The sequence below is a fragment of the Sander vitreus genome, chromosome 1 (genome assembly GCF_031162955.1).
Source record: "Sander vitreus isolate 19-12246 chromosome 1, sanVit1, whole genome shotgun sequence".
NCBI lineage: Eukaryota > Metazoa > Chordata > Actinopteri > Perciformes > Percidae > Sander > Sander vitreus.
In genome coordinates this window covers 9,469,343-9,494,231 of record NC_135855.1, presented here as the reverse complement: position 1 = coordinate 9,494,231, position 24,889 = coordinate 9,469,343, and the positions used below count along the sequence as shown (strand labels likewise).

General features: G+C 41.9%; 2 pseudogenes; both read left to right on the top strand.

The window, feature by feature from the left end:
- The first annotated feature begins 17,011 nt into the window (after positions 1-17,011).
- On the top strand, positions 17,012-18,595 carry LOC144521703 (uncharacterized; annotated as a pseudogene).
- Positions 18,596-18,694: 99 nt separating this feature from the next.
- On the top strand, positions 18,695-23,681 carry LOC144521692 (uncharacterized; annotated as a pseudogene).
- The last annotated feature ends 1,208 nt before the right edge of the window (positions 23,682-24,889 follow it).

Below are 24,889 nucleotides of genomic sequence, written 5' to 3'. Positions count from 1 at the left end.
TGTTGCAGTAATTCAGGCAAAAGGAGCCCCAACTAAGTATTGAGTGCTGTACGTGCTCATACTTTTCATGTTCATACTTTTCAGTTGGCCAAGATTTCTAAAAATCCTTTTTTGTATTGGTCTTAAGTAATATTCTAATTTTCAGAGATACTGAATTTGGGATTTTCATTAGTTGTCAGTTATAATCATCACAATTAAAAGAAATTAACATTTGAAATCTATCACTCTGTGTGTGATGAATGAATATAATATACAAATTTCACTTTTTGAATGGAATTACTGACATAAATCAACTTTTTCATGATATTCTAATTATATGACCAGCACCTGTATATTAATAATACCTTCCAAAACGGCAGGCATTACGGCACTCGGGGACAGCTTCGATATACCAGACCTATATGATAAGATTTAACAGAACTATATATTATAGGCTATCCAAACAAGCCTTAGTGATACAGTTGAAGATTATATATAATATTTATATAAAACACTTAGCTGTCTGACATTTCCCTCTGGAAACAGCCGGTTGCCCCCAGAGTGGCGAGGACCTGAATTTGGACCAGGATGGCACGGTTCCAGCGCATTTCCCTCTCTACTGGACCCAATTCACTACACAGATCCAAGAGCACAGCTTTAGGGAATTTAAATCAGCATATTAGCCAGTCATCGTCATGGTCCCTGAAGCCTCTTTTTCTCCTGATTCTTCCATTGCCGTAGTCCTCCTGCAGGGCCAGCAGTGCCATCATGCAGCATTACGCATGGGTTCACCGCAGTATTGATATGTTTACAACATATTGTGATTGTTAACACCAACTACTGGTATCCCCAACCCCGAGATACAATTTGAAGACGAAAGTCTAATAGGCAAACACACTTTTCTTCATGCAGGTTTTGTCACAAACAGTATTAAAGTTAGGACCGATAACGAGGACATTAAGTGTAACGATTGTGCGAGAGCTTAACGGCTGTATTTCCAGACTTTGATATTTGATGATATATATTAAAGACATATATATTAAAGTTCACCCTTTGCTACAAATTTATCAGCAAATTCCGGTAGGGTACACGAGACGTGTGTGTGTATATGTGTATATGTGCGTATATATATATATATATATATAGAGAGAGAGAGAGAGAGAGAGAGAGAGAGAGAGATAGATAGATAGATATGTTTTTTTTTCAAAATCTTTATTGTTTCGGACTCCAGCACTTCCTCCTCGGTTCCCTCGGCCCCGGTTTCCCCGTGCTCCCCTAGCACCCTCACCATCCTGTCCCAGCAAGCTCCCTCACCATCCTATCCTCTGTCTTCCCTCACCCTCCTAGCTTGTACCCCAGAGTCCCTCGCCCTCCTAGGTTTGGCTCTTGAGTCCCTCACCAACCTTCCCTAGTTCACCTGTCTCCGCTCCTGGCGTCCTCCTCCCCTCACCTCCTTCCCCACTTTGTTCAATAAACTTTTTGTTGTTTGAATTTTGCATTTGGGTCCGTTCTGTCCTTCCCTCATAACAGATGCCAGATTTTGCGGATCATCTTAAGGGATCCTCTTAAAGAATAGCTGATCTTTTCAAGCCTTACACATTGCAGTACCTCACCAATCCATTTGTTATGTGTGGGAGGCGAGGAGTGAGTCCATTTAATAAGAATGAGCCTCCTAGTGAGAACTGTGGTAAATGTAATCACCTGCTTTGCGGTTTTTGACGTGATGAGTGTGGGAGAGATTCCGAAGAGGGCAGAGAGGGGGTCGAGGCGTACAGGTTTGTCTAGGACTGTGATAATTGTACGAAATACTGCAGACCAGAAAGCTGATAATTTGGGACAGAGCAGAAACATACAGTCGACAGGCGATTGATTACACCTGTTGCACTTATCAGTTGTATCGGGGTATATTTTAGCTAATCTTGCGTTTGTAAGGTGGGCTCTGTGTAGAATCTTGCACTGTATAAGGCTGTGTCTTGCACATATTGAAGAGGAGTGTACACGGTCTAATATCTGTTCCCATTGCTCATCTGCTAAAGTGACACCGAGATCCTGGCTCCAAGTAGTCCTTAGGGCGTCCAAACAGTTTGAATTTATGTTTGAAATGAGATTATAAACTGTCGATACGAGGCCCCGTTGACTTGAGTTTTGTAATAGGAATTTATCAATCATAGAACCTGGAGGTTGGTTAGGAAAGTTAAGCGATTGAGATCGTAAATAGTGTTGAATTTTAAAAGTAGCGGAATGAGTGGCTTGGAAGGTTAAACTTTGCTGATAAATCCGAAAAAGAATAGAAAACGCCATCAGCATAGAGGTCGTTGATAGTTAGCAGGCCTTTGTTTGACCAGATCTGAAAAGCTGGGTCTGAGCAAGAAGGAAGAAATGAATGGTTATGAAAGACTGGAGCCAAACCTGATGAAGTATGTAGGCCAAACTGTCTCCTAAACTGATTCCAGACTTTAAGTGTATTTCTCACTATTAGATTCGAAGAGAATTGCTTAATTGGAAGTGGCAATTGGGAGAAGACCACCGACCAAAGCGAGAGATGTGAGGAGGAAGTACTTTATGGGCCCACTGAGGCTGATTGCTCTGTACTTTATTTGTGTTCCAGAATGCAAGTCTACTAATGTTGCAGGCCTAGTAGTAGTGACAAAGGTTTGGCAAAGCTAGTCCTCCCTTAGACCTAGGGAGCTGGAGGACTGTTCTCCTAATGCGTGCACGCCCACCACACCATAAAAAAGTGTGTGTTAACTGGTCTAGAGAAGAGAAAAATGACTTACTTATAAGTATGGGAATGTGTTGGAAGGCATAAAGAAACTTGGGCAGTACCACCATTTTCAACAGGTTGATCCGCCCCACCAGTGAAAGAGGGAAGGAGGACCATCTGGCAAAATCTGATTTACACCAATCTAAAAGCGGGCTGAAATTTTTGGCAAAAAGCTCTTGGAATGAGTTGGTGACAAGGATTCCCAGCTATTTAAAACCTTCAGTAGCCCTTTTAGCAGGAATGAGATCTTGAGGAAGCTGCTCAGCAGGGTTGTTAATTGGGAAGTACTCACTTTTCCCGAGGTTTAGCTTGTAACCGGAGTATTTCCCAAATCTCTCTAAAATTACAGGGAGAGATGATGCAGGATTTGAAATATGAAGCAAAAGATCATCTGCATACAAAGCAAGTTTGTGAGACACACCGTAACGTCTGTTACCCTTGAATCCTTCCTCAGCACGGAGCCATATGGCCAAGGGTTCGATAGCCAGGGCAAAAAGCAATGGGGACAAGGGGCAACCTTGACGAGTGCCACGAGACGATGAAAAAAGGCGGGATTTAATACCATTAACATTGATTGAAGCAACAGGGGAGGTGTAAAGGAGCCTAATCCAAGCTATAAAATCAGAGCTGAGACCAAATTTGTTAAGTATATAAAATAGGTAATTCCATTCAACACGATCAAAAGCTTTTTCAACGTCCAGAGAGAGGAAAATTTCTGGCGAATCGGTGGGTCTATCAGAGCTGGCATGATTTTTTTCAAGGTGGCAGGCCAGATCTTTAGCTAAAATCTTGAAATCTACATTCAATAGTGAAGTAGGCCTGTAACTGCTACAAATAACAGGGTCTTTGTCCTTTTTTAACAATGAAGTAATAGAGGCCTCCGACAACGTGGGGGGGTAGGTGACCCTTCAATACCGCTTCATTGAAAACTCTGACCAAGTAAGGGGCAAGTACAGAAGAAAAAGCTTTGTAAAATTCTGTAGTGTAGCCATCGGGCCCGGGTGACTTGTTACTCTGTAAGGATTTAATATCTTCTTTTATTTCAGAAACAGTTAAGGATGCACCAATAGTAGCAGCAAGCTCTTCATTAATCTGGGGATATATTAGATGATCAAGGGGGTTAGGACCTTCCCAGTCTTGAGAGGAGGTCTCAGAAGACTAAAGGTTGGCAAAATAATCTGAAAAAGTGTTGCCAACAGTAGGATCTGTTGAAATGTCTCCTGGAGGAGATTTAATGCTAGGGACTAGTCTAGAAGCACTGGCTACTCGAGCCTGATATGCAAGCAGTTTGCCCGCCTTGTCCCCCTGTTCAAAAAATTGCTGTTTCGTCTGCAAAAGTTGCCTCTCGACCTTACCCGTTGATAATAAATTATATTCAGATTGAAGCTGGAGCCGCTTTTTATAAACCACAGCAGAGGGATTGGCAGAATATTGGATATCAAGTCTTTGGATATTGTCTGATATTTCTCTTAATTTCACTTGCTCGGACTTCTTAAAGTAGGATACAAAAGACATAACTTGGCCCCGTATATAAGCCTTAAAGGTCTCCCACGGTGTGTTGTTACTGATGTCTGGCGTGTCATTAACGTCAAAGAAAAACTGAATTTGTGAAGAAAGAAAATCAGAGAATTTGGCCTCGCATAGCAAATGGGAGTTGAATCTCCAGAATTTAGAGGGCTGGCTGCCATGAGGAAAATGGACTTCTATGTAAGTAGAGGTGTGGTCAGATATCACTATGCAGTGGTAATCACAGGAAATTATGTTGTGCAGAAGCCTTTTGTCAAGTAAAAAATAGTCAATTCGCGAATAAGTGTGATGGACGTGCGAGAAGAACAAAAACAATTTTCCGGTAGGGAATTTGGTCCTCCAAGGATCTACTAGGCCCAGTTGTGCCGCATGGAACTTTAATGAGTTAGCTGATTTTGACAGAGCAAGTCGTGAGGTGGAAGATTTGTCAAGTTCAGTGTCCTGAACCTGATTGAAATCACCACCAAGAATGATATTATGATCATTGAGATTAGGAATAGCAGTAAAAAAAGTATTTATAAATTTCTCGTCATCCCAAGTCAGGGCATATATCGAGGCCAGGACCATTGGAGTACTTTGTAACTTGCCTGATACTATTACATATCGGCCGTTGGGATCAGAAATAACAGTGGAGGGTTCGAAAGCAATGTCCCTGTGTATAATAGCCGCTCCTCTAGCCCTCTCAGAAAATCTAGAATGAAAGAAGTGGCCCATCCATGGCTTTTTAATATGTGAGATTTCAGAAGTGCGAAGGTGGGTCTCTTGTAAAAAGAGAACGTTCACTTTTAAGCTGCTGTAACTGCGAAATTACCTTATTGGCTTTAGTGGTATTGTCTAAGCCTTTGACGTTCCAAGAAATGAAACGGACCGCCCTACCACTCACTGACATGGCATCCTAAATTGTAGTGTAGTTGCCTGAGCTGGAGAAAAAAAGGGGACACACACACACACACACACACACACACACACACACACACTATCCCTCCTGGGAACCTTACACATTTGTATCTCCCTAGATACATTCCTAAGTAGCAGAACATTTTATCCCTTCAAAAACTGCCGTCCCCAGAATAATAACCCAACTCCAACTTTATACGAGAATGGAAAAAAAGGAAAAGCAGAATCACAAATTTACTGAATGAAACATTCTTAATACCCACACCTATCTCAAAAGAAGCACTAGGGTGTAGCAGTTTGGAGGTGTATTTCCCCATAAGCCTATATACATACACAAAAGAACCGCACCCTTAAAGCAACAGGGTGGATATGCATTAAAATATTGTAAACATCAGTTAACTGAGGTAATTAAAGTTTGCATTGGAGAGCAAGTGCATAGTATTGTAGGGCACCTCAGAGATCCAAGGCCACTGTAAATAACAGTATTGATAGTAACCGCTATAGAGAGAAAAATAAAACGAAAAGAAAAAGAAGCAACTACTGAAATGAAATATCTGCAGCCAGTTCTAGTTTAGATGCATTACCCACCATGCTGCCACGTTGGCCAAAAATACAATAAAACATGACTGCGGAGAACAACATGAGACCAATACGCAGCAGTGGGGTCCAAAGACCAGGCTCTAATTCAGTTAGCGTTAGCTGGAGCTGGCAATAGAGCTAGTTAGCATTAATGCTATTAAGAGTTACCGTGTCAGACCATGCTAGGTGTCTCGGGCCGAGAAAAACTTCTCAGCTTCTTTCACGGATGATAGCCGAACTCTGTCACCGTCCTCCAACGTGATCACTAGCCTGGCAGGGTACTGGAGGGCAGGTCTGAGTCCTCGCTGGTATAGCTTGGCCATGATGTCTCGATAGGCTGCCTGTTGTTCCATAACTTCAGGTGTATAGTCCTCATAAAAGGCTGTAGGTTTACCCTGATGGCGTAGCACCGCTCTCCTCTTCCGCGCCTCACGGATGACTTTGTCTTTGGTCTGGTAGCTGTGGAACCGGATGATTACGGGCCTCGGCCTCTCGCCCTCCTTTGGTTTGGCTGTTAGTGACTTGTGTGCGCGGTCTAGAACAGGAGGGGAGGGCAGTGTCTGCTCACCCAGAAGCTGAGGTAGTTGTGTGGAGAAAAAGGCAGTTGGTTGAGGGCCCTCGATCGACTCCGGGAGTCTGACTATGCGGATGTTATTACGGCGGCTGCGGGCTTCCAGGTCCGCTGCTTTGGCCTTCAACTTGGCGTTGCTAGCAGCTAGCTCAGTGCACGTAGCTTCCAAGGATGACAGCCTTTCGTTAAACCAGTCAGCACAAGATTACACACAGTCGCTTGCACCAGGTACATTTTAGACTCAAGGGCAGAGATGGTCGTCTTAAATTCAGCAGAAAGGTCTGCTTTGTGGCCCTCAAGCTAGTTGGTCAGTGCAGCCATGCTCACGTTGCTAGCGGAGATCCTTTGGCGAAATATCTTTTTTATTTTGCTTTGCAGCCTTACGCCGCCTTCCCACTGGCACTTGAAATCAGCTCCAATACGTCTGCGAAATTACCGGAATGGGTCAGAACAAGTGCGGTGCAAAGAAAAATTGTGAAAACAAAATATTAAATGTGCAAAGTCTCTGGAGACTAGACTCCATCGAATCCATATGTTATAAAGGGTAGTGAAATCCAGACATATCCTCCGATGGAGTCCAGACATCGGTGTTGGTGATGAAGGTGCACAGGAACCAATCGAGAGTGCCAAGGGGTAATTAGCTGACGATACCCGGATTACGTGGGTGAGACGACCGGTGGTTGAAGAGGAGGAGGCGGGACGCACTCTATTCCTGAAACAACAACTGACAACTGCAGAAGAGAGAGCAGATTTAAAAAAGGATGTCATGCTGTGATTGGCTTGTGATACATGGCTGAATCTGATTGGTTTAACTAACAGTGAAACAGCTGAATCTGATTGACTACTGAAACTACTGAAAACAAAACCTTGGCATACGACCGGCGCAAAAATAAAAAAGGCAAAATAATAATTTGATGATTAATAAACAAATGAAATCTTGGCCATCATCCATAGCCATCAAACCGGTGAATAAATAAATAAAAGGAAAAATAAGAAAGGCAAATTAAATGTTGGCGACAGCTGGAGCAAAACATAACTTTGGCCGGCCGGCCGGAAAAATAAATAGCTGCCACGGGAACAGTGGCGAAACAAAATCCAAAATAAGAAAGGCAAATAAAATCTGCAATGGGATGGGGAAAAATAAGAAAGGCAAACAAAAATGTGACACGGCACAATAATCATTTTCATCATAGACACATCTAAGCCCTTCCTTATATAACCCCTAGCCGAGTCTAAATAAGAATGAAAGGGATTTTGATTTAATAAATCGCCAGCTTGTGAGAGAAGGAAGCACTACTGGTACAGGGCTGGCTGCCGGGCAGAGGCAGCAACAGAAAGGTCTGAAAATGAAAACGAGACAAAGCATCAGCTACAGAGTTATAATGCCCAGGGACGTGGTGAACAGTAGTAATTAAAATTGTGAGTGACCGCTGACCAGGTGATGCTTCTCATCAAAGGCATTATATTGCTACATGAAGAGCGCCCTCTATTAATAATGTCAACGACACCCTGATTATCACACAGGACAGAAATCCGCTTCCGGTTCCATACACACCCCCAGACGTGGCAAGCTATAGCAATGGGGTAAATTTCATAAAGTGCAATGGAATCAGCAGGAGAGAAAGTGGGAGGCCAGTGGCCAGCGAACCACTGACCTTGAAAATAACCCCCAAACCCCGCAGAAGGGGCTGCATACGTGAAAAACTCAGAATCAGAAGAATGTACCAAATCGTCGTAGAAAAAAGAAATTCCTTTCCAGTTATCCAGAAGGTGGGACCAGAAGCGCAAATCAGAGCGGCAGCCGTCATCCAGGGATAGGACACCATGCAAGTTAGGAACAGAAGACACTAGATCAAGTAATCTGGAGATGAAAGCGCGCCCCCGAGGAATGACGCGCATGGCGAAATTCAAATGCCCAAGTAAAGAGAGCAACTGCCGCTTAGTTACGTTATTCTCAGATAAAAAGGACGCAGCTATGCTGCGAATGTGCTCCAACTTCTCAAACGGAAGAGACGCTTCCATGCGCACCGAATCGATGCCCAGAAAATCGAAAAACGTGTTTCAGGACCAATAGTCTTCGCCTCTGACAGAGGGACTCCGAGGGAAAGAAAACAACTTCTCAATTTACCCAAAGAGCCAACTCTATCAAGAGGGGGTCAATGAGCAGAAAATCATCCAGCAGATGAATCACACAAGGTACCCCAACCCTGTTAAGCAGGATCCAGCAAAGCGCTTCAGAAACGTGATTAAAAATACATGGGCTGCTCCTGCACCCGAAAGGCAGACGCACACTGAAATAGTATTTGGAATCCCACCTGACACCAAAAATGGGGAGGAATCAAACGGCCCCAGTGTCAGGGTCAGAAACAGCAGAGAGAAGATTTTTAGCCACACACATGTAACCGTCGGATCAGAGAGCACGCCCACCCGAAAACCTTGGGAAAGGCCAGAGAGCATGATGATAAACAAACACAGAATTAGGATGATCAGACAGTTCAGATGCCAATACTCGTAAGTTTATTGGGGTAGAGGGATGGATCTTTAGAATGTCTCGGAACCACTTTGAGGTTGAGCCCGAGTCCTCCTACGAGGGGCAGGGCGCCATGGGCAGACCGACCTGGGATGAGCGTCTTGACAATCGCTGCATATGTGAAGAAAACAGCAATTCCCATAAGTACAGATGCCTTCATTAAAATTATTGCAAATAGGAGTATTGTTTGACGTATGAACCTGTCGCCCACGAGCATCCACGGCAGACACGGAAAACCGCTGACCGGGATAGTGAGACAGGGCCGTGCCGGTATGTTGAAACACCCCGACGGGGCAGAGGGAAGCAACATGTCCAGAAGCACCGCAGGTAGAGCAAATTAAAGCTTGAGCACCCCCCACAACAATCACTAGGATCTCGGTGTCCTCCTGCAACCCAGATCCGACACAGTGCCAGGAGTTCCCAAAAGAACTAAACCTGCTTCTTCTTGACCCAGAGGAGGCAGAAGAACTGGGTCAACCTATAACGTTAAAAACAGTTAAAAAAGGGAAAACGCCGGGGTTGGATGGAATCCCATCAGAACTTCTTCTACAGTACTTTGACCTATTAGGACCTATCATTTTACAAACTTTAACCTCAGCCATAGAGATGGGTACTTTTCACCAACAAACCAACACTGCATTAATTTCCGTTATACCCAAAAAGGGCAAAGATTTTACGGAGTGCTCAAATTACAGGCCCATCAGCTTCATTGGGACTGATATTAAGCTCTATTCCAAAGTCTTGGCACTCCGCTTAGAACGCTTTATTGAGAAGCTAGTCCACCCTGACCAATCAGGTTTTATACCAAAGTGTCACACTGCAGACAATGTATGCAGATTATTTCATGTAATAGAAGAAGCCAGAAACCTTCCAACAATGGCAGCAGTTTTATCAGTAGACATTTGACCGCCTAGAGTGGAACTACTTGTGGCAAGTAATGGAGAGGCTTGGTTTGGGGCCAAATTCATTGACACGGTGCATACTTTATATGCGAATCCCACGGCCATAGTCTCAACCAATGGCTTGCATTCTCAGCCATTTCCCATCGAGCGGGGCTCTCGACAGGGATGCCCGCTTTCCCCCATGCTGTTTGCAATCTCTCTTGAACCGGTAGTCCAAGCCATAAGGCAAAATAAAATCTGTAATGTCCAGATTAAATCCATTAGCAGCTCAATGTCATTATCTGCAGATTATATTTTGTTGTACATCTCAGATCTTGAGGACTCTATTCCAAAAATTCTTAAGATCTTCAACGAATTTGGCTCAATCTCTGGCTATAAAATTAACTTGAATAAATCTAATCTTCTTTTATTGAAGGCATGTGACATCAGCCATTAATGTTACAATACCAACCCAAAGCAAGATTACATATTTGGGCATCATCATACACGCATCGCTACAGCGAGTTGTCCAGGACAACTATGAAACTATATTAAGTAAGGTTCAAAGAGATCTGGCCAACTGGTCTGCGCTGCCAGCATCACTGCAGTCCCGGATTGCTGTTGTTAAAATGAACATAGTTCCTCGTGTGAATTTCTTAAGTACAATGATCACCTTACCCCTACTAATACATTTCTGGAAGAAACTTGATACTTTAATTAAGGCAGTATATTTGGAATAATAAACAACCTAGGCTAAAATACTCTACCCTGCAACATACCACAAACACGGAAGGCTTGGCCCTCGGCAAACTTAAAATGTATCACAGAGGGCCCTCAGAGTGTGGATAGACGTCTCTATCTACAGTTCCATGGAGAGAAATAGAGCAAAACCTCACTGGAAGTCTAAGACTGCAAGACCTTATCTTTGCAGGGGTGTGTCCAAAAAAGTATGCTAACCTATGGCCCTATTATCACCAACACATTGACCAACTTTAAACAGGAGGAGCTATGCTACACCAATAAGTGGCATTTGAATACCCCAATATGGCACAATGCACACTTAATGTCTGGTAACAAACTCTTTGTTTGTAAGCAGTGGAATGATAGAGGTATTTCTACTTTAGACCAGCTATTCAATGAGAAAGGTATGTTGAGTTTTGAAGATCTGAGAGCTAGTTTTGAAATCCCCAGGACATCCTTTTAATGTTATTTTCAGTAAAAAAAAAAAAAACGTAAGATCAGCCCTAAAATGTTATGGAGTACCATGGGGAAATAGTCTTGAGGTGCACCTAGTCATTAAATGGTTTGTTGATTTTCCTGTGAGAGGATTAGTGTCCAGGATCTATGCTAAAATAACGCAAGTATCTATAGGAGAACTCCCAATAGTGGGGAAATGGGAGCGAGAACCGAGCCCTGAGGGGAACGCAATCAATTGGGAGACAGTTTGGGACAACATTTTCCACTGTTCCAAGAACCCAAATCACGAGCAGATCCACTTCAACATATGTTTATATTGGACTCCTCAGAAGAGATACGTCTCTAAAGTCATTCCCACTCCCTATTGCACGTTCTGTCAACCTGAACTTTCCTGCATATGGTCTGGGAGTGTGAACAGGTGCATGAGTTCAATAATCAATTGATAATCAACAACATCAATAATATCTGATGTGATAGGATGTCGAATTCCTACTGACCCAATTGTTTTGTTACTTAATGACGACTCTAAATTACACCTGCTTGGGAGACAATTTGGCTAGAAGGCTCAACTGCAACCAAGAAAATGATAGCTCAGCGCTGGCTTTGAATAAAACAGTGGTTGGCATATTTTCTGGACATAGTTATTATGCTTGAGCTCGCTACAGCAAGGATTAACAAAGCCAAATCATCAACTACCAGCCTATGGGAAAGCGCAGCAGCACAAATATCAGACCTGATGACCTCAACCCCACAAGAATTAGAGAGTGATTAGGCAAGGTGTGATTTCTGTTTGTTTGTTTGTTTGTTTTGTTTTCCTCGAGACCGCAGAGGGTGGGAGAGGGTTTTTGTTCTTCTTCAATTTGTGTTCATCTGTTCTGTGCACCATCTGCTATTACCTGTCACACTTTTTTTTTCTATGTCTGAAGGTGCCAATAAAAAAAAATTGATCACAAAAATAAGGGAGTTGGAATGTGCATTGTTCAGGTTCAAATGCACATTAACTGTTCTGTGAGTATTTGGGGGTTAGTTGTGTTTAGTCATCACCACTATGTATTTGTTATGTGCTTTTATATTAGTTTTTTAGTTACTTTAGGCAATTATAGTCACAATAAAGATAATGGAACTATGACTAGAAATAGTAGTTGTTGTAGTAGTTCATGGCGTAGCAGGGCACTGCAGGGCTCAGCAGGGTGTAGCAGGGAACTGCAGGGCGTAGCTGGACGTAGCAGGGCGTAGAAGGGCGTAGCAGGGCACTGCACGGCATAGCAGGGCATAGAAGGGTATAGCAGGGCATAGCAGGGCGCCTAGCAGGACCACAGCGACAGCTGCAACCATGATTTAGGTGCCACCCTAATCCAGAGAAAACTGCGGGGCGAGAAAACATAAGGGCTCCGGGGAACAAGCTCCCCAGAGTTAGGTTAGTAACAAGCATTGGCCCACAGGTGAAAAGAGAGAGGAGCAGGGCTGCCAACTCTCACGCATTGGCCGTGAGACACACGCATTTGATTGGTTTCACACGCCACACCCCAGATTTCTCACGCTGAAGTGTCAACCCGGTCGGTCAAATGCCTGAAAGATGAGTTTATCTCTAGATCTACCTGTTGAGCCACTCGTGATCGACTAGTTATGCTTTCAGAGATGGTTGGAGTCTGTGGAATTTTCGAAATGTTCTCACATTTGCGATGCTACATCACAAGCCATCCCAGGCGCATTTTCCCCCGCATTTCCCCGCAGGTATGTATGCTTTGAGTATTTGAGTATATTTATTGAGTATATGCTTGAGTGTTTATGCTTTTAAACTTTAAATAACGTTTGCTTATTTGTTTTGTGTGAGTCGTTATATTAAAGGCATTTCGAGAGCTTTGTGAACATAGGCAATCATTTGGGTCCCTCTGACCTCTACCCGTTGCTGGTAGGACATCGCCGGGCGCATTTTCTCCATGGCGTGCGCTGCGACCGGCTCTGGGTCGGCTTGGAAAGGCCTAAGGTGGACTAAGTGCTCGCTGCGCCCTCTCTCCCAGCCGTGTCGTTTGTCTTGCTGTTGGTATTTTTCAGTCTATTTTCTGCTGGACCTTGTGGTGGGGAAAGGCCTTGATTGAATTTCCCTCACTGCCTAGTCTAATGGAGCCTGGAGGAGAGAGGAGCTCAGTGTGTCAAGGAAGTCCCCCGGCAGTCTCAAACTATAACAGCATAGCTAAGAGCCGCAGAGATAGGGAGGGGGCGCGCCATGACTGTGGCTACACACCCTCCCCTGCCACTCTAGGCGAACGTTGCAACTCCTCACTCCCTAACTATAAGCTTTATCAAAGAGGAGTGTTTTAAGTTTACTCTTAAATGTGTTGACGGTGTCTGCCCCCCGAAACCAGACTGGGAGCTGGTTCCACAGGAGAGGAGCCTGATAGCTTAAGATTCTGGCTCCCATTCTACTTTTAGAGACTCTAGGAACCACAAGTAACTCTGCATTCTGGGAGCGTAGTGCTCTAGTGGGACAATAAGGTACTATGAACTCTTCAAGATATGATGGTGCTTGACCATTTAGAGCTTTGTAGGTCAGGAGAAGGATTTTAAATTCAATCCTGGATTTTACAGGAAGCCAATGCAGAGAAGCTAATACAGGAGAAATATGATCTCTTTTCTTAGTTTTTGTCAGCCAGAGATTGTCACGTGCTGCAGGATTCTAGATCAGCTGGAGAGTCTTAAGGGACTTATTTGAGCAACCTGACAGTAAGGAATTACAATAGTCCAGCCTGGAAGTAACAAATGCATGGACTAGTTTTTCAGCATCGTTTTGAGACAGGAAGTGCCTAATTTTGGCAATGTTACGCAGGTGAAAAAGGCTGTTCTTGAGGTTTGTTTTAAGTGGGCATTAAAGGATATATCCTGATCAAAAATAACTCAGCGATTTCTGACAGTAGTGCTGGAGGCCAGGGCAATGCCATCCAGAGTAGCTATATCTTTAGATAATGAGGTTCGGAGGTGTTTAGGACCCAGCACAATAACCTCGGTTTTGTCTGAGTTTAACATCAGAAAATTGTAGGTCATATTATAGGATTTAATATCTTTAATGCATGCTTGAAGTAATGCTAACTGACTGGTTTCGTCTGGCTTGATTGATATGTATAATTGGGTGTCATCCGCATAACAGTGTAAGTTATTTTAGTGTTTCCTAATAACATTGCCTAGAGGAAGCATATATAAGGTGAATAGAATTGGTCCAAGCACTGAGCCTTGTGGAAAAAAAAAAAAAAAAAAAAGGGAAAATATATATATCTTTCTTGATGCTGCACTTTCATATGGCTCTTTGTAGTATTACCTATTTAAAGCTGAATGCACTTAATTGTAAGTCACTTTGGATAGCTAAATGACATGTAATGTAATGTAATGTAACACCATGGCTAACTTTAGCGTGCCTGGAGGATTCATCGTTAACATTAACATATTGAGATTGATCAGATAAATAGGACTTAAACCAGTTTAGTGCGATTCCTTTAATGCCAACTTGTTGTCTCTGTAAAAGGATGGTATGGTCAATAGTGTCGAATGCAGCACTAAGGTCTAGTAAGACAAGTACGGAGACAAGTCCTTTGTCTGAAGCAGTTAGAAGGTCATTAGTAATTTTCACCAGTGCTGTCTCAGTGCTATGATGCATTCTAAATCCTGACTGAAAATCCTCAAACCATGGCTATGTAGAATGTCACATGACTGATTAGCGACTACCTTCTCAAGTATTAAATAAGTGTGATAAATATTTTTTCCCTGTGTCATTTCACTTTATTACACACAACTTAATTTATGGACTTATTTGTTTTGATATATCTGTATGTGTGGATTACTTGGGTTGTTACTGACATCTGGTGAAAGTTTCATGCAGATAGCCCCATCAGAAATATCTTTACTGAGAAAAATGTTAACGCGTTCAATACTTATTTTCCCCGTTGTACCTCCTCTTTTGTTTAGCTTTGATTTAACTGATTTGAGTCGGGGGACAGACACATTGGTTATGGAACTATGAGTGGGCGACTGCTCCAACGGAGGCACAGAGAAGCGCGTAGCACTGATTACTGGGGATGATGTTAAACATGGATGACCACACTTTTGCTCGTCATCTGAGGATCACAGTTTGACTACCTTGTGAAGAAGTTACAAGAGAACAGCCTGGACAGTGAGCACAGTCAAGGAAAGACACCAGTGCCTCTTACCAAGAAGTTTTTTTTTTATGATTAACAATTTTTATTTTTAGTTAAAAATGACACACAAAAGATACAATTTGCGACATGAACATACCTCCCCCCCATTCATCATCACCAGCCACCCAGATAAAAAACAAGAAAAGATGACACACTAACCACAATATTCAAAACCATACAACAAAATAACAACAAACTATAAACCAAATGAACATATGTATAAATGATAACACCATAAGCCCATCATACACCAATTACCCCTGACTGCAGACCCGCAGACTCTCCAACATTTGACCCCGCTGTCACCGTGATGCTTCCTGTTCGCGCCCACTCTCCAACATTCTTGTCTCTTTCTACGCTTCGGAATGCCGCTTTCATATCATAAATAATGGAAGTAAGTGAGACTTTTATAATATTGTTCATGTAATTTTGGGTGTATCGTTATGTTATGTGAATTAGCTGCACATGAGCTAATATTTAAACTAACGTAATACTAATATCAGAGTGCATTCAGCGGTATATGCACTGTAATGAGACTAATCAGAGTACAACAAAAAAAATGTATGGATAGTCAGTATTTTGCATACCTGCAAACTACTCGCTTTTCAGCGGAAATCGCCGTTTTGAATGGGAAAATGTCATCCACGTGAATCGTGTAGATCCGAAGAGTTTTTATTTGTGGGGGGGGGGGGTCCAAGACCCGGTGCTAATACAGCACCGATGCCTTAACGACCGTTCTCTACCGGACCGAATAGCAACGCGGATTTCGGAGCCTTATGTAGGTGCCACTTAAATGCCTGTGCTTCTCTCTGATGCTCCGAAAACAGACGTTAGAGGGAACTGAAACATCGCTGCATGGGACACTAGTCAACACTACACCTGACAGCAGGTAACGTTAGCCTACTGTTAGCTAGCAGCTGGAGTAAACACGGTTAAAATGCTGACAGCTAAACGGTGTAAAAGTGTGTCTGTATTTCACTGGAGAGGATTCCAACAGTCTGTAGCTGCCGTTGTCTGAAAAACAACACAGATGTTGCGTTCACTTGAAAGTCGCCTTGCCAGCTCGTGCTGCATTCAAAGTTGTTGTAAAATACCCTTTTCCCATCCAGTGGTTGTTTTTGTCGTTTAACAGGAATTTACTGGTGAAATAAGTTATTGTTATAAGTTATTGTTATTCCATTTATAATAAATCATTAAATGTTGACCCTGTGGGCTTAGCAATACACAAGCTGTTCTTTAATGTTGCCGACTGTTGTTTTGGGCTCTTTTTATTTATTTTTTTTGTAGATCAACTTTTTGTTGTTTTATATTTTTGAACAGACAAATACAATTGAACAAGATGCTCCTTTTTATATATATATATGTGCGTGTGTGTGTATATGTATCGTTTTAGCACCAGGAAAATGTTTTCCCTTAATGTGTCACCTTTTTCAGCTCTTCTGAGTTTGCAGGTATGATTTTTTACTTTGTAATCATGTTTTTTTATTTTTTTTTATGTATAGAGACACATTACAATCATACGTGGGGATGACCTCCCCAAATCCAGCAGCGACCCATCTTCCAAATATCAAGTGGACAACCACATTAAGGGTCATGCCTCAGTCAGGCACAAAGGTAGTACTTTTGAAATGTAGTTATTGAATACACTGTAATTAATTAATTACTGACATTTTCAAGTTATAGTGCAATGTATTTCATTCAATTTTATAATTTTACTTTACTCTTATGCCTCGTTCAGAATTCACAATCATCAAATGTGGATTGGGTTGTCGAAAGACAACTCACTTTCACTGCTTATATTGCCAAGCAACAATAATCAACAGGGCTCAATTTCTGAAGCACCTAATGGACCATAATCATGGACCTCAAGATTGTCCAGCGGCTCCTAATCTGCCCACCATGGCCCCTCCGGATCCTCCACAGGCCACTGTGTCCCCTCTAGATCCTCCACAGGCCACTGTCGCCCCTCCAGATCCTCCACCGGCCCCCAGACAGACAACCCTGGCCCCTGAAGACCCCCAACAGCAACCAGTAATCTCCACTGGCAAGCGGAGAACTGTAACTTGTCCACACTGTCAACTGAAATTAAACATGAACATTTTTAAAAAGCATGTGTTACGGAAGCATACAATTGGCTTTGAAACTGTTACTAGGGACAGATTTTTGGCATGCGAGTGTGTGGATTCTAAAAATAGGGTGTTTGCTGTTGAGAAGTAATTTTGTTTGCCAGCAACACCAACCCATGTTGTAAAAAATACTTGGGGGCCCACACCAAAATTGATGTGCGAGGTGGAACAATGCTGTCGCAATGCTGACTTTGCTGTGAGGTCAAGGATGCTCCCTTTTAAATGTCAGCATATACAGTCCTTAATGTTCTGCCCACGTGCAGACAAACCAGCAGTGGATTTGCCACAGGAGGCCTTGGTGGAAATGGTGGGAATTAAATGGTTTGGAGAGGATCGCAAAGCCAGTCTCCTTCAGCATCAACAGGAGGCAGATGCTGCGGATGTGCCCCTGTCTGTTAAGCTTTCTGTTGGTGGCCCATCCACAAAATTTCACATTTCTGTTTACAAGCCAAAGGTGTCATACTATTCTGGGCTTGAAAGGGTTGTGGTAGCATACAACAGTAAGCAGAACAGCTGGCATTGCCCCTGTTCTAAAACTAGGCATTCTTGTCTCCACAAATCAGTTGGAAAATGGCACCTTTTTGCAACACAAAGGGAGCTGTTTAAAAGGGTTAAATCCACAGATCAAGAAACCATTTCACCACAGCCCACCACAGGCCAAACGGACACAAGTGAAATGAAGGAACGGTCTTATCCACCTAATGACCAAGGGGTAGCAAAAATGCTAAATTACCTTCTTTCATATAAAAAGTTACCTGCTGAACTCCCCAAGGCTGTCATCGAACAGTCAAGAGATGGAAAGCAATTGGGTACCTTGCCGAAGCACCTGATACCAAAGGAGTCCAGATGCAAGGAGTGTGATGACATACTCACTGACCCTATACTCATCACTTCAAAAGGGAGGATTCTAATGACCACAGGCATAGTTGAAGGTGAGTGGTTTGAATGTTTGATTGATTCTACATTTTTACATCTTTATCATACAGTAAGGTTTGCCCCCCCAAAAAAAGAAGGAAAAAATGTATTACTCTTAAAAGGCATGCGTGCAATTTTTACACCTTTTGGTTTAATTTTCTTATTAGGCATTTCAACCTACAGCAAGTCATGCGTGAAGTGTGGCATGTTCTACAGATACCAGGAGTGGGATGAAGGTCTCCACAACTTTGATGACCACATAATCCTATCTGTGCACTTATGCCTCACAGTAAGGAATGCATTACAGGTGAGAACTTAAAAATGTGAAAATAGATTGTGCTTGGTGAAATATTTGTCACAATACATGAGACACACACACACACACACACACACACAACACATTAACAAACCCGTTTGTTCATATCCTTCTCAGACAAGATAGCGTAATTTTGACCAGCAAATAAATGTGAGAAGAAATGTGTGTATCGGATGAAATACTGTGAAATATGCTCCTTGTTTATTACTCTTATAATCATCCGAAATGACACAATGTATTTGAAATTGTTTTTCAAGTTGGGGGAGCCCAGATTAAGCTAACCAGGACTTTGAAAAGAAAAAAAAGAATTCACTCAGTTATTTTGTACTGTAGACATCTAAACACAAACTTTTCCTTAAACAGTCAGTGACATCGAGGGGCCACCCCAAGACTATGATGGATAGGTGGACATCAACAAATTCTGGGATGCTGTTGCCACAGAAATCATCAGTCTGGGTTTCATGACATGTAAGTCATGCAGAAACGCGATTTTGAGAACAAAATGTTATGTAAATAAGTGTGTGAATTCATTGAAAGTGGTCCCTAACATTACTACTTTTTGTTTCCCAAGGCGGTCAAAACAATCCTTTTATCGTGCCCCCTAGCTACCACAACTGGGCTCCATGAATTGGCCCACATACTAGACAATCCACTGTAGTCCTGAACACAGAACATGACAAATTACAAGCACCTAAAATGACTACTGATGTTGATGACCAAATGTCTAGTGATGGTGATGACATGAAGGTAACAGAAGAGCACCTAGCTGATGAACTCCTTAACTTAAAGGTGAGTTTTAAAAGTGAAATAAGATTTCTGAAATAAATGTTATGGCACTGACAAAATATGCTTAAGATAAACATTGACTTAGAAATGCTTTTGTACAACAGGTAGAGGAGGTAAGAGGGCTGTGCAAGCAGTGTGGTTTGGACAGCAAAAGCTCCATGATGGATCTTGTCCTAAGACTGCGTGACAAGATGTCCAATAGGGTAACCTACAACAAAGTTTTTGAGAAGGTCTGGGGTGCCTCTGGTGAGTGAAATAAAATATGACATTTCAGTAATTTGTAAGTCATTTAAAACCTGAAAATGAACCTAAGTATTAATAAACACTTATGTTGTGTTATAGGTGGCAGTGCTGTAATTACTTGTCCATGTGGCATTGTGTGCTCTGTCAATACGAGAGGAGAGTCCACGTGATTATATGGATATGTTACTGTCATGGAAACACTTTCCCAACATCGTAGTCTACGACTATGCAAGGGGACTGGCATTACATGACAACCGCCAACAACCAGGGACTTTCCATCCTTTTCAAGGACTGTTGGTGGAGCCTAATGTGGACAACATTAAGCAGGCTTCAGAGGGAAAACTTACAGTGAATATGTCTTGGTTGAAGCACCCCAAGGTACCAGCAGACGATAATGGCCATCCTTTCACTGGGTCTTCATAGCATTTTGTTCTTAGTGATGTGTTCCACCAGGGCAACAGCAGAGATGAGAGGGATGTGCTGAGAAAGATCACGTGCACCATGGGGGGCGCCAAAGCGATGGTTAAAAAAAAAAAAAAAAAAAAATTATATTATTATATATATTTTTTGGTATTTTCTATATGTAGCTGCTGTTGTGCGTTTCTACATCATTTCTGCATTTCCTCAATGTTATTATATAACATTTTAGAGGACTAACAGGCTAGCGTAGGCGCCCTGTCTCATACATGGATTTCTCGGCAACGTCATCACTGCTTGCGCACGCAACCGGGGGGCAGAAAGAAGACGTGTTTTGTGTAGCTAGTAGTAGTAGCAGCATAGCGTAAGTTAAAATGCCAAGGAGTTGTTGCGTGGTTAATTGTACAAATGGTGATGGGTGCCTGATATTTAACATACCTAGTGGGGAAGCATGCTTTTGCCAATAACCTCTGCCGGTTTTTGGCTTGAAGCCATAAGAAGAGCAGATTGGGGTCATATGCAAGAGTCAGGCTCCCATTGTATCAATCACAAAAGTTGCAACTTGTTCAGTTGTTCAGCTAAGTGATAGCTACCTGTCAGGGCTGGAGTACTCGAGTCTGGACCATAGACAGTTAAAGGTCCGGACTCGAGACAAGTTTAGACTGCTAGCTAAAGCTACGCCGATGTTTCGCTAACGTTAGCGCAACAGCGTTAGCCTAGCTGCTAGGTAAATATTACGACTGCCTTTGGAGTTTTTTATATCTGCGTCCACGTTGTCAACATGGGACTTGTGGCGTTAGTGCTCCTTTTGTATCATACTTTTATTGAATGAAATATTAAGCTTCGCTCCTACGAGATGGGTGGGTTTTTAATTACGTTACACACAAAGCTAACTGGCTATAGTTAGCCTGTATGTATGCTAGCGGACATTAGCTAACGTTGCCGAGACAGCGGCAGTAGAGTTTCGGCAAGCTAACCAGGACAGTGTTGTCGCCCTCTCGCCCACAATCAACCTCTGCTGCTAAAAACAGTCAACCTGCAGTGATGTTTTGAAATGGAGACACGCATATCGTACCTTTTCCCAGAAATCCTGGCCATTATTTTAAGGCATAAACCAACCTCAGGGGTAACCCTGCTGCTAACATTGGCTATTACATTAGCCTAAAATGATAATTATAGCCATACATATATATCACAGTAACACTACAAAATTAAAGACAGACAAAGAGATCCAACTAAAATCACGTTTTATTGAGTCAGCAGTTATATACAAACAATAAGGAAAGCTTCAATACTTAAGGTTGTTGCAGTAGCGGACCAGCTCACCAATCTGGCTTTCTGCACCTGGTATGCGCACGCACCCTGTAATGTTTGTAAACAGGAAACCCGTGTATAAGATTCCATCATAGAATGTTGACATAGAAGAGGGCGGGGGGAGCGCCGTGAGCGCTGAGCAAGCAGGTACGAGTAGTGACTTGTTGGGGGCTAAAAATAGAAAAAGAAAGAGGGAAAAGGAGATGGCATGGCCAGGGATGCAACAACAGTTAAATAAGTGGATGGTGAAAGGCAACAGGTAGGATGTAAAGTGTGACGTCTGTGCTTGGAGACTTGCAAATAGTCATGTTAACGGACTAGCTAGCGTTTGCTAACACTGGGAATGTAGCAGCCAAATGGGGGTTTACGGCTAGATTAGAATATGCAAAACCGAGGTTGCTGAGCTGAAAACTGATAAATATAAGGTAGCATGTACAATAAATGACAAGAATCTGGAAAACATAACTAATGCAATAACTCTGGTTTACCATGGAATCATGCATAGATTTGCTACCAAACTTGGAGGCTTGCAAATATCCATGTTAACAGACTGGCTAGTGTTTGCTAACTTAATGCAAACCAATGTTGCTGATAGCTACATTTAGATTTTGGTTAAACCCTAAGTTACCAATCCCATGCATGACATATCTCAATTTTATTAAGGTCAAATAACAACTGGTAAATATAAGGTAGCATGCACAATAAATGACAAGAAGAAAAATAAATAAATATGAAGAAAATACATAAATATTTAAAATACAAAATGTGAATGTAATTTCAACAGCAGCACAACTTTACTACATAATAGTTGTCTTATCTGATGCGATCACTAGGCTGATTTAAGAATTGAATTTAGGCTGCTATATTTAACAGTGAGTTCATTTTATTCAGGTGTGAGGATGGTGGATCAGGAAAGACAGGGGAAGGCAACAGGTAGGTCTAACATTAGGTGGAAGTGTAGGGGGAGCCACTTGATACCAACAGATTAATTTCTTAATATTATTAATATGGAAAAACTAAGTGTCCAGTATGGTTTGAAGTTCTGTTGACCAACTTATTCACTTGTCCTTTTTGGGGGGAAAATAGTGCAGACAGAGATGGAAAGCCACTCACCACTCAAATCACATCAACCAGGGGTTGCTGATTTTTTTTTGTGCCAATTGTCACAGTTAGGTTGCAACCGGGCGACCGTTAACGTCACTGATATACTTTGAAAGATAAACCTTTATTATTTAAAGCCCATACACGATGATGTCCGGCACACTTTTTTTTTCTTTTTTTTTGGGGGGGGTCGCCAAAATTGTTGCTGCATACCCCTCTGACACTGGGTAGTTGACCTGAACACGTGCCTGAGCTTGCTGGTTACATCAACAGCCAGTGTGTGGAGCAGCTGTTTTCAGGCATAAAGAAGAACAATTACTTCTTGAACATGATGACACCCTCAACCCATATATTTCTCCAAAGAAATATACTGCACCACTACAATGTGGAAAGGAACAAAAAAGCAGAAGAGCAATACAAAAAGATTGTTCCAGAAAATGGGGTGATGCAGTTGGACAGCTATGGAAGACTCATGTTGGGTATGCTGTTCCTTTGTGATTTTTTCTCCTTTAACACTTGTGCAAAGCTGGAAACAATATAAATATGAAAACCTGTATATTTTTGCTGTGTTAATGCCAATGGCGTGACATGTGGGAAGTTTTAATAGAACTCCAAAATTGTAATCTCAGTTACAATTATAGATTTAAATTGTGTTGTGCATGAATTTAGCACATGGCCTCCTGTTTAGAATGGGTACATTTGTAAGTTTTTTAGAGTGGTGCACAAGGATTAATCCCTTTTTTCTTATATGCTGTTATATCAGAAAAAATTTACATAATTTCATTGAACAGCTCCTTCCCTACAACCTGTGATGTCCACTACGTCCTTTGGCTGCAGTGGAGGAAGTGAGGAACAACAGAAGTATGACATTAGGTTTTATGAAGCAACTTTCATATATAATGATTTTTTTGTGTTCTTTCAATTAGTAAACAATGACAAAGAGCAGACAGACTTCACCAGTCTTCAGAAAGTCAAGCCAAACAAGGCATGCTGGGGTCAGGAGTTTCAGAACATGCAAAAAAAAAAGGTGATGCAAAGCAACTGTACTATGAATTGTGCTTCTATTAAAAGGTACAGGTCTTGATTTTCTTTTTTCCTTCCCCTTAGTTAATGGAGGTTTTGGATAGGACCAAAGATCCTAATGAACACCTAGCATTTGTGGCCAATGTAGTCCTCACTCGATCGGACTTTTGTAGTCTGAGATTGATTGAGGACATGGATGGAACAGTAAGAATCGAGACCATACTGTCTTTACGCTAATGAGATGATGCTTGTTGATTATGCAATTTAATTTAATTTAATTGTTAAAAAATTTTTATAACCCATGTGTCTCTATTCAGGCAGATCCTGAACAGCTGAATAACAAAGTTATAGAAAATGTAATGTTTGTAAAATATTTAAACAAAATGGAATCGATACACACAATTTCTTTTCAACAATAATAGATCAACAATATCTGTTACAGAGAGTGGCGGGAGTGTTTGCAGCAAACAGCCATGTCACAGAAACTTGGTTTCCACCAGTGTCCTTGAACCCTATGGATCACCTGCTGGTAATTTCTTTATTGATTCTTCAATATGTTAGCTTTTTTGTTTTTTAAATAATGAAGTTATTTTTTTAATAAATGAAGTACTCACGTTTTATATTAACCTATTTTTATGGAGTTATATTCCTATCTTTATTCAAGAGTGCATTATTTCAATTTGAGAGCATTTCTCACTAATATTACTTTCAGATGTTGTAATAATTTCCCTCAAAACCTTGCTCTCACACTCAAATAGTCACTGCTCGCGCTTGGATTTGCTGTGCTTGTGCTCAAACTTTGTGCTTGGACTCAGATATTTCTCCTTGCACTCAGGCTGATTCTGCGCGCTTGCAAATCTTCTCCTTGGATTTTTCCTGCGCTCTCTGATTGTTTGTGTGATAACCCTATCAAAATTCAGCAACCAATAGAATGCCAGCTGTAGTGTTGACCAATGAAATGATCCCTGCCCCGTTGAGGGTGCGTTCGTTTTATGTTAGAACATCCGTTGCGGACGGCTCCTCTGTAACCATGGATCTGTAACCCAAGTTTATTTACCCCCGCCGTCCATCGCTTTATTATTAGGCATATGTCAATAATGTGCACAGAATGGTCGACGCTCTTCACCTGCACCCATCAGAAACGGGAGAAAGCTTGAAGTGGGACATATCAAGTTACGTACACAACTATGAGGGTGAGTAACATAAATTAAGCACATAGCATATGGCGCTAGCCATAGCTAGCCTAGCTTGATGTCCGTAAACAAATAGCTTTTTCTTTATAATGTAGTTTAGCTAGCTAGATTGAACGACATATGACGGACAGTATGTGTGTATTTACAACTGGTATTTAATGACCCTTAATTTGTAATTTTTCCTCGTTTGATTAACCATGTTCCTGGGATTTTACACTTCAGACATGCTAGCATATAGCCTAGCTTGATGTCCGTGAACAAATAGATTTTCTTTATAGTTTAGCTAGATTGAACAACATATGACTTGACAGTATGTGTGTATTTAATGACCCTAATTTTGTAT